The sequence below is a fragment of the Eumetopias jubatus genome, unplaced genomic scaffold, assembly GCF_037043125.1.
Source record: "Eumetopias jubatus isolate StellerSeaLion01/CBP00866 unplaced genomic scaffold, mEumJub1_p1.0 scaffold_6, whole genome shotgun sequence".
Taxonomy (NCBI): Eukaryota; Metazoa; Chordata; class Mammalia; order Carnivora; family Otariidae; genus Eumetopias; species Eumetopias jubatus.
This window is the reverse complement of record NW_028274812.1, coordinates 103,506,003-103,516,083: the sequence shown is the minus strand read 5'-3', so window position 1 is coordinate 103,516,083 and position 10,081 is coordinate 103,506,003.

The window sequence follows — 10,081 nt, the reverse complement described above, 5'->3', positions numbered from 1 at the left end:
TGTGCAGTTAAGGAAGTTACAAGGGATCTGAAATAAAAATTCCACTTCTTGTTTCAGACACAATTCTTGGCTAGGTGGGCAGATGCACAGAAATGTAACAATTTGATGAGTGCCGTTTAGTGTCACATTAGGGCCAGATGAAGAGAGGCTAATGCCCAAGGGATAATGATTATAGACAGAATCCTCTATGGAGAGTGCCCTTGGGTTACTATTAAACAAACACACCAAAAACCTCTTCTGTCGTTTCTATAAATGCATAAGGGACGAAAACACAGATGACTAATATTTTTGTTTTCAAAAAAGCTACCCTGGGGTAGAGGAACTTGTGATAAGTACAAATGTCATTTCTGATTATTGGGCAACAGGTCATTTGTATTTACTGCTTAAAATTTGCAAGATGATCTAAATAAGAATACTGCAAATACATTACTGACATGAGAATGTGCCCCGTTTACTGGTCTGTGTCATGATGATTCTAAATGCAGATTCTCTGCAATAAGGTGGATTTTACTTAAATAAGCATACATTCAAAGCATATCTTAGAATTTTAGCTGGAAATCACATTTCTTAAAGGCAGAGTTTGTTTGCTGTGTTACATCTCTCACAGTCCCCAGAATACACAGTGCCTTGTATATTATATTGACTTAGACATTTTTTATTTTTTAAATGTTTAAAAGATTTTATTTATTTGACAGAGAGAGAGAGAGAGAGAGAGAACACAAGCAGGGGGGAGAGGCAGAGAAAAAGGGAGAGAGAGAAGCAGGCTCCCCGCTGAGCAGGGAGTCTGATGTGGGGCTTGATCCCAGGACCCTGGGACCACAACCTAAGCTGAAGGCAGACGCTTAACAGACTGAGCTACCCAGGCACTCCCCACTTAGACATTTTTTTATATTAGAAAAGGCATAATTGATTGAGGGTAGTGGGTACTTAATCAATGCTTATTGAACAAAATGTTTTATATCAAAAATTTTTAAAGATTTTATTTATTTGAGAGCAAGAGAGCGAGAGCTCGGGGGAGGGGTAGACACAGAGGGAGAGACAGACTCACATTTGCAATGTGGGGCTCGATCCCAGGACCCTGAGATCATGACCCGAGCTGAAGGCAGACGCTTAACTGAGTGAGCCACCCAGGCGCCCCTATATCAAATTTTTTGAGATGTGCCCATTTTTGTGTGTGACCGTAGGTATGAGACTGAAAACGCAAATCAATTATCTACTTAGAATCCTTCATTAAGTATCCATAACTTCTAGGATAAGACCTTAAATCATTTCTATGATACACGAAGCCCTTTGTGTTTGAATCTGTTTTCCTGAGCCTCGCCCCCCAAAAGGCATCCCATGGTTTCAATTGTATACCTGCCTGTTGACTTGGCTGTCTGAATATTCTTCCTTGTCCTTCTTACCAGGCAACTTCAAAGTACCCCTAAAGGCTCCCCAATATTTCCTCTTTTGAGGGCAGAGAATATATTTTCTATCTCTATATTGATGACAGAGCAGGTGCTTATCTGTAATGGGTGATCAGTAAATGTTGGGTTGAATGAATGAGTACTCATGACTGGAAATTCTTGACATGATGTTTTGTGAAAAACTGAATTGTCTGATATTTGAAAAATGCAAGTGTATTTGTCATTGGGACTACTTAACATATCTGGTCCTTCAAAAGAGACTAGCTTTAACATTTTGAAAAAGTAATGCTTCTTGAAAGAGATTGTGTTTGAGAGCCTACAAGGCTCTTTGACTTACCTATATTATATACCAGCTCTGTGATGATACTACTATCTGAATAAAGTGCAAATGACATTATTAAAAAGGTTGTTCCAGTTGGCCAAGTGGTGAATCATTTGGTTGGGCTCACCATGTGTTTAAACTTTTTTTTAAAAAAGATTATATTTATTTATTTGAGGGAGAGAGACAGAGATAGTGAGAGAGAGCACAGGGAGAGGGAGAAGTGGGGCTCCATCCCAGGACCCTGGGATCATGACCTGAGCCACAGGCAGACACTTAACCAAATTAGCTACCCAGGTGCCCCTAAACTTCTTCTTATTGTGCAAAAATGAAAAGGGCTTAGAATGGTCATATGTTTGAGCACATCCCAAAAATTGCTAACAGAGTAGCAGGATTTTGCTGCAAGCTGATGGGTCACCAGTTTGAGCAGGGAGATTTTCCAGCTTCAATGACCTCACAATATAGGCACTGTGTTTGAAATTATTACTTCCTGCAATTGTTTTCTAAAGAATGGTTTTTAAAATTCAGGTTATACATTGATGTAATCTGTGCCAAGTCATGATGTAAAATAGCCAAGCCAAAACAAGATAACAATAAGAAAACTGGCCAGGAAATCTAGTACTGTACAACTAAGAAAGAAGAAACAAATTAGCTGTCTGTAAGATTTGAGCTAAATGAATGCTTTAAAAATAACACAATTAATATTTAACTTCCTTCAGAATAATTTCCTGGTTAGAACAGTTTTTACCAGAAGGAAAGAAGGTAGATGATTTTTTTCAATATAGATATCTTTTGATAAATTTCTAAGAAAAAAATAGGTAAAAATGATGGCAGTTTAGTGAATTACATTAGTCTGAAGTTATGTTTTCACAGAGTTTATAATATTCTCTTCGATACAAGATCAACATATTCAGTATTTAGCAGGAAAGACAGTGAATGATTGGAGTGGTATTAGTCCATTTGTCTGGGAATATAAAGAAGGGTGAAGACAGATGGCTAGACTAAGGGGTATGTGCACCCCAATGTTTATAGCAGCAATGTCCACAGTAGCCAAACTATGGAAAGAGCCAAGATGTCCATCAACAGACGAATGGATAAAGAAGATGTGGTACACACACACACACACACACACACTGGAATATTATGCAGCCATCAAAAAATCCGAAATCTTGCCATTTGCAATGACATGGATGAACTAGAGGGTATTATGCTAAGTGAAATAAGTCATTCAGAGAAAGACAAGTATCATATGATCTCACTGATATGAGGAATTTGAGAAACAAGACAGAGGATCATAGGGGACGGGAGGAAAAAATGAAACAAGATGAAACCAGAGAGGGAGACAAACCAAAAGAGACTCTCAATATCAGGAAACAAATTGAAGGTTGCTGGAGTGGTGGTGGGGGGTGAAAGGGATGGGGGGAATGGGCGATGGGCATTGGGGAGGGTATGTGCTATGGTAAGCACTGTGAATTGTGTAAGACTGATGAATCAGAGACCTGTACCTCTGACACAAATAATACATTATATGTTAAAAAAAAAAAAAGAAGATAGTAGGAAGAGAAAAATGAAGGGGGTGGAAATCGGAGGGGCAGACGAATCATGAGAGACTATGGACTCTGAGAAACAAACCGAGGGTTCTAGAGGGGAGGGGGGTAGGAGGATGGGTTAGCCCGGTGATGGGTATTAATGAAGGCACGTATTCCATGGAGCACTGGGTGTTATATGCAAACAATGAATCATGGAACACTAAATCAAAAACTAATGATGTAATGTATGGTAACTAACATAACATAATAAAATAAAATTAATAAAAAAAAGAAAGAAAAAAAGACGGATAGAAAAAACCTAATTCATAATACGGTAACAATAAAGAAAATAAACACAAAGAGATTGTTTGTTTTTAGCTGAAAGGTATTTGAGGTTAGATCTGAATACATGGTAAATATGAGATTATCTTTTCACATTTTCTATCCTCCAATTAAGAGTGATTGCTGAGGAAAGCAAGGTTTTGAGCTGAGTGCTAGCTATATGAAAATGTATAAAATATAGTGCCATAACTTGAAGGTCTCACTGGGGAAGTGAGACTCACAAGATGAAAAGACCTCCACGGAGTAATTAATGACAAACATCTGCTTTGTACTTAAAAGTTTAGAACATAGTTTTACATGCCATTTTGTAAGTTTAAAGTATTAATTTCTAGATTTCATTCTTCTACTGGGATTTCCTCCGGCTTTACCTTTGGAAGATGGCATCAACTCTGGGGTGGTGCTTACTTCTCAACCTTTCTTACAGGCCTTATTCCCTGATCCTTCTAATTTCTTTTATGATCCAATACCTCAACAATTACCTCAATGGGATATTACCCTCTGAATTTGCAAACTGATTTGCTTATTCTGATTTTAAAACTTGTAAGGTACATGGTTTATTATGGAAATAAAACAGATCCTGACATTTCTAGGATAGAATTGATTGTAAATGTTTTTGTCTCGTTGGCAGATCATGCGACCTGACTCCTGGTTAAGAAGATATGGTCGGGGGTGTCTGGGTGGCTCAGCCTTTAAGCGTCTGCCTTTGGCTCAGGTCATGATCCCAGGAGGCTGGGATCGAGCCACGCATGGGGCTCCCTGCTCAGAGGGAAGCAGGGAGGGTCCTGGGATTGAGCCCCACATTGAGCCCCACATCAAGCCCCACATCGAGCCCCACATCGGGCTCCCTGCTCCGCAGGAAGCCTGCTTCTCCCTCTCCCACTCCCCCTGCTTGTGTTCCCTTTCTCGCTGTGTCTCTCTCTGTCAAATAAATACATAAAATCTTAAAAAAAAAAAGAAAATATGGTCAGTCACCTTATCTACCTGTTGCCTCCACTTCCGTATCAATCATTTAGCCACTGAAACCTTTAACTGACTTTAAACTTTTCTGTTATATATATTCTGAATACATATAGTCATATCTATTATATGTTGTTATATATAACCTGAAATTATACCTTTGAAGGTATTATTATCAAATCCAGTAGTCTTTTTTCCCTCCTCTTGTTTGTTTTCCTTAACTTCTCTTTAGTTCTATTCATTGGTCTTTCTTCTTGAATGTCTGGCAACCTAGAGACCTAAGAATTTTGTTCTCTTCCTATGTATTATATTTCTCTTTGTCTCCTTTCATGAATTCTCTTTTGCCTCTCACCAGCCTCATTCTTTCAAATTTTAAATTGTTTACTTTCTTATGGGCTGCTGGAGATACACAGACTTCTTTAAACTCAGGAATAGTTTGTTTGCATATCTGCCTTCCACTCCTTACTTCTAAGACTCCTCCAGGTTGAAATTACTGCCTTCCTCCAAGCTCTAGTTCCATTCATACCATCTCCCTAAGCTTGCTTTGTTTATGGTAATTTATTTTCCTTTGAATTCTCAGGCATTTCACCTTTACTACCTCATACTTTTAACAAATGATGTGTCCATGTCTTACTTCCTAGATAAAATGCAAATCTTTGAGTATAAGGGCTGTACATCAGCTTGTGTTTGTTTGTTTGGTTGGTAGGGGACAGTGAAGATAATATTTAACAAATATTTGTTGAAGGAGGGGATCAAGATAGTGGGGTAGGAAGATCCTGAGCTTACCTCCTCCCACAAACACACCAGAATGTACAACTACATACAGGACAACTATCTCTGAGAATGAACTGATGGTTAACAGAATAGATTTACACAAGTGAGGATACAAAGAAAAAGCCACAATGAGATGAGTAGAAGGAGTGGAAATGCAGTCCAGTCAGGACCCACAGCCTGATGCAGTGACCTACAAGCAGGAGGGATATCATAACCATAGAGGCCCTGAGGGATGAGGGGCTCCACATCGGGCTCCACACGAGGCTCCACAGCTCAGAAAACCTGCACTGGGAAGACAAGCACCCATAACGTCTGGCTTTGAAAACCAGTGGGCTTATGTTGGCTTGTATCAGGGTTGAGTCAGAGGGCAAGCAGGAAACTGAGACTTTATTCTTAAAGGGCCCACATACAATCTCACTCACTGCCATGGCAACAGTTTGAAAGGCCCCCAGGTATCATGTGAAGGAGAGCCATTGGCTAATTTTAGGGCATGTGCTGGAGAGGCAGGGATCTGTAAGAATGTTCTTCAGAAATGGAAGCACTTGTGGGCACCATTTTCTTTTCACTTCCCTTCTATCTAGCTGGCTCAGCACTAGGTGGGTGCCATTTCTGACTCTGTCCATTTATTGTGCTGGCACCACTTGCCAGCCCCAGTGTTCCCCCACGGACTTGCTTCACCCAGCCTACCTAACCCAGATCAGCACTCCTCCCGAGTGGCTCCCCACCCTCCCTATACCCAGAGGGCAAACTCGGTTGGCACTGGAGCCCCTCTCAAGCAGCTCCCCTTGCCCCACCACACCTTGTGGGAGGCCTTGGGGAGCATCAGTGGCCCTCTAAGTGCCCCCACACCAGGGGCCAGCCCTGCACACTAGAGTGAGTGCAAGAGGCATACCTGGACCTTGGAGCCAGCAACACTGGAGGCCTGCCCTGCCCTCCAACAAGCCCAGGGCTGTCACAGATTGGCCTCACAGGCAGGCATGCAAAGAACCAACCTTGTACAACAGTGCACCTGCAGCAGTCATGGCCAGGTATTTCAGCCAGACAGGCTTGGGGCTAGCTGTACTTAACAGCATGTGTGTAGCATTCATGACTGGGCCTGTCATATAGCCACAGCAAGGGAAAGCCTCACTAGTCCAGCAAGTCCACACTAGTCACAATCCAGCCATAATAGGAGGGTGCACACTGCCCACACAGGGGACACCTCTGGGATACTGGTTCAGAAGACCTAGGGTGTTTGTGCTACTGGGACCCACAGGGCACAATCTGCATAAAGCCACTCCATCAAGACCTGGAGATGTAACTGATCTACCTAATGCATAGAAACAAACACGGAGAGTTAGGCAAAATGAAGAGAGAGAGATATGTTCCAAATGAAAGAAGAGACAAAAATTTCAAGAACAAAACAAAACAAAAACCGAAAACAAAACTCAAAATCACAGACAAAATGGAGATAAGCAATCTGCCAGATAACGTTGAATGTAATGGTCATAAAAATGGTCACTGAACTGGGGAGAGGAATGGATGAATACAGTGAGAACTTCAACAAAGAGACTGAATATAAAGAAGAACCAGTCAGTGCTGAAGAATGCAATAACTGAAATGAAAAACACACTAGAGAATCAACAGATTAGATGATATAGAAGAATGAGCTGCAATGTAGAAGACAGGGCAGTGGAAATCACCCAATCAGAGCATCAAAAATAACAAAGAATAAAAAATGAGAATAGTTTAAGGGGCCACTAGGACATCAAGAGTACTAACAATCATTATAGGGGTCCCAAGGAGAAAAGAGAGAGAAAGGGAAAGAAAAAACTTTAAGAAATAATGGCTGGAAACTTCCCTAACCTGGCAAAGGAAACAGACATCCAGGGCCAGGAAGCATAGAGAGTTCCCAATAAGATGAACCCGAAGTGAACCACCCTAAGACACATTATAATCAAATTGTCAACAGTTAAAGATAAAGAACCTTAAAGGCAGCAAGAGAAAAACCACTGGTCATGGACAAGGGAACACCCATAAGATTATTAGCTGTTTTCTTAGCAGAAACTTTATAGGCCAGAAGAGAGTGGCACAACCAGAGGGCTGAAAGGAAGCAACTTAAAATCAGAAATGCTCTACCCAGCGAGGATATCACTCAGAACAGGAGAGATAAGGAGTTTCCCAGGCAAGCAAAGACTAAAGGAGTTCATCAACACCAAACTGGCCTTACAAGAAATGTTAAAAGGACTTCATTAAATGATAACGAAAAGGCCAGAACTAGAAATTTAAAAATTATGAAAGAAAAAAAATCTCACTGGTAAAGATTAATATATAGTAAAGGTAGTAGATCAACAACCTACATAGCTAGTATGAAGGATAAAAGACAAAAGTAGTAAATTATCCTAATCTATAATAATTAGTCAAGGGATAGTCAAAATAATAAAATGTAAAATATGTCAAAAACATAAAACACGGCAGGGAGAGTAAAAATGTAGTGCTTTTAGCACAGGCTTGAACTTAAGCAACCAACAACTTTAAAAAGACTGCTATATACATAGTATATTACATATGAACCTATGGTAACCATAAACCAAGTACTTCTAATAGACACAGAAAAAAACAAAGGGACAGGAATGCAACTATAATACTAAGGACTGTCATCAAATTGCAGGGGAAAAGAGCAAGAGAAGAAAAGAACAGAGAAGAACTATAAAACAATCGGAAAGCAATCAACAAAATGGCAATAAGTAGGTATCTATCAATAATTAAATGTAAATGGACTAAATGCTCCAATCAAAAGACATAAGGTGGCTGAATGGATAAAAAACAAGACGAATACATATGTTGCCTACAAGAGACTCACTTGAGATCTTAAGATATACAAAGACTGAAAGTGAGGGAATGGAAAAAGATATTCCATGTAAATGGAAATGAAAAGAAAGCTATGGTAGCAATTCTGATATCAAACACAATAGACTTTAAAACAAAGACTGTGACAAGAGACAAAGAGCATTAATAATGATATAGAGATTATCCAAAAAGAGGATATAACTCTTGTAAATATCTATACACATAACATAGGGGCACCTAAATAGTAAAGCAAATATTAACAGACATAAAGGAAGAAAATGACAGCAATATAATAACAGTAGGGGATTGTAACACCCCACTGCATCAAGCGACAGATCATCCAGATAGAAAATCAATACAGAAACACTGCCTTCTTGGACACATTAGGCCAGATGGACTTAATAGATATATACAGAGCATCTCATCTAAAACCAGCAGAATACACATTCTTTTCAAGTGCACACAGAACATTCTATGTGGTAGATCACAGGTTAGGCCACAAAACAAGTCTCAATACATTTAAGAAGATTGAAAACCCACCAAGCATCTTCTCCAACCACAGCAGTATAAATGCAGAAATCAATTAGAAGAAAAGGGAAAAAAACACAAACTCCTGGGGGTGCCTGGGTGGCTCAGTCAGTTAAGCATCCGACTCTTGATTTTGGCTCAGGTCATGATCTCATGGGTCATTAGATAGAGCCCCATGTCAGTCTCCATGCTCAGTGGGGAGTCTGCTTGAGATTCTCTTCCTCTGCCCCTCCCCCAACTTGTGCACATGCTCGCAAATATTTTTTTAAAAAAATAAATATTAAAATAAACAAACAAACCACAAACTCCTGGAGGTTAAACAACCTATGGATCAACAAAGAAATCAAAGAGAGAATAAAAAGATACCTTGAGACAAATGACAATGGAAGGAACCACAACAAGCAAAACCTATGGGACATAACAAAAGCAGTTCTGTGTAAACAACAACAACAACAACAAGCAGTTCTGAGAAGGAAGTTCATAATGATACAGGCCTAGTTAAGAAATAAGAAAATTCCCAAAATAAACAATCTAATTTATATCCAAAGCAACTAGAAAAAGAGGAACAAAACCCAAAATTAGTAAAGGGAAGAAATAAGAAAGACTAGAGCAGAAATAAATGAAATAGAGATTAAAAAATATATAAAGAAATCAATGAAACTAAGAGTCGGTTCTTTAAAAAAACAAAACAAAACAAAACCTTTAGCCAGATTCATCAAGAAAAAATAGAGGGCCCAAATAAATAAAATCAGAAATGAAAGAGGAGAAGTACAACAGATACCACAGAAATACAAAGGATCATAAGAGACTTCCACAAAAATTATATGTCAATGAATGAAACAATCTAGAAAAAATGGATAAATTCCTAGAAACACAAAACTTTCCAAGACTGAATTACAAAGAAATAGAAAATCTGAACAGATTGATTACTAGTAGTAAAATTGAATCAGTAATCAAAAACTCCTGAAAAACAGAAGTCTGGGACCAGAAAGCTTCACAGGTGAATTTCACTAAACATTGAAAGAAGAGTTAATACCTATCCTTCTCAAACTATTCCAAAATATAAAGAACAAGGGACACTTTCAAACTTATTCTATGGGTCCAGCATCACCCTGACACCAAAACCAAAGACCCCAGAAAGAAAGGAAAGACCACAGCAAAGAAAATAAAAAAAAAATAAAAATAAAACAAAAACAAAATAAAATAAAACAAAAAAATAAAACTACAGGCCAATATCTTTGATGAACACTGATGGAAATATCAGCAGCAAACAATCTTAAAACTTGTATGGGACGACAAAAGGATCCGAATAACCAAAGCAATCTAGAGAAAAAAAGAACAAAGCTGGCATTATCACACTCTCAGATTTCTTTTTTTTTTTTTTTTTAAGATTTTAC